This window comes from Ictidomys tridecemlineatus, unplaced genomic scaffold (genome assembly GCF_052094955.1).
Source record: "Ictidomys tridecemlineatus isolate mIctTri1 unplaced genomic scaffold, mIctTri1.hap1 Scaffold_38, whole genome shotgun sequence".
In the NCBI taxonomy this organism is placed as follows: Eukaryota; Metazoa; Chordata; class Mammalia; order Rodentia; family Sciuridae; genus Ictidomys; species Ictidomys tridecemlineatus.
Genome location: NW_027522508.1, coordinates 903,079 through 904,353, shown reverse-complemented (window position 1 = coordinate 904,353; position 1,275 = coordinate 903,079). Strand labels below are relative to the sequence as shown.

General features: G+C 44.4%; 1 pseudogene; it reads left to right on the top strand.

The window, feature by feature from the left end:
- The first annotated feature begins 207 nt into the window (after nt 1-207).
- Nucleotides 208-414, top strand: LOC144373388 (small integral membrane protein 10-like protein 1; annotated as a pseudogene).
- Nucleotides 415-1,275: the final 861 nt, after the last annotated feature.

Genomic DNA, 1,275 nt, shown 5'->3' with positions numbered 1-1,275 from the left:
GATCCCATGGATTTTGTTTGTTTGATGCTAGAGTTTTCTTATATTTCAGAGGATCTGTTAAGATGCTCAAAATAGTGGGAGGCGCCTGTGAGCCTCGTGGCCTCTTTGCTACTTGGGACCTTTGGTCCTGGTCATTGCTCTGGGGCCTGCAGAGCCTAGGAGGAACCTCCATTCCAGGTGCTGGGCATTGGGTCCATGGCTCCAGTGATGCCTCCTGTGGCAGCTCCGCTGTCCCTGGCTGTCAAGGCCCCAAACCCAGCAGCAGCCACTACCTCCTATGGGGTCTTTTGCAAGGGGCTCTCTTGCACCCTGCTCACCTTCTTTGAGCTGGCCTGGAAGCTACAGATGAATTTCCCATAGTTCTACATGGCAGGCTCGGTGATCCTGAACATACGTTTGCACGTACACATTTAGAAAAGTGACTAAGCCGCCGGCCTTGGGTGGCCAGCATGACCACTTACTCCCAGGCTTCCCAGGGACTTGGTTAACATGCAAGCAAGGGGCTTGGACATCTTGGAGGGGGCCTGGACGCACTGGGCGCCTGCCCTCTGTGCTTCTGCAATCCCTAGACCATGGTGGGACCCCTGCTGGGATGAAAAAGAGGCTATAGCGGATTCTGGGAACTGAGACCTTCGGCTAAAACCAAAGAAAATCAGAAACTTTGTATTGTTAAACTCCGATCGAATTCCAGGATATAATACAAGGGCACAGAATGTTATTAAAAAGGAAGACTGAATTATTCAGGAAAAAAAAATTGAGTGTGCAACAAATTCTTGGCCTGAGTGAAAATTAAGAGATCAGTAAATTTAGAGAATACCAGTGTGGATTATTAGCAACATCCTGAAGAAAAAGTCGATAGTATTAAGAATATGAAGTGGAAGTCATATTTTTTTTTTCATCCAACGTGAGGGACAAAGCAAAACTGTTTAGAAAAAACATCCTCCAAACACTAAATGTGAAATGCTGCACGATTTTGAACAAATGGTGGAAGGGTGAGAATATGCATTCTGCTTTGACATCCCTGTGAGCAGCATTGGCATCACGACCTTTGCAAAAAGGAAATCCAAACAGCATAAAACTTGGCTAATCACTGAATAACATTTTACCATCATAATACAATTTCTGTGTGTGTTTTTCACCTTTTAAGGAAATACTTAATTACTGTTAGAGAATAGAATGTGAAAGTCATTACTCTTTATGTAAAAATACAAGTGGGAATGTTATAGGAGGGAGGAAAGCATAATTGGAATGGTTATGGTGTTCGAATAAGGGGGA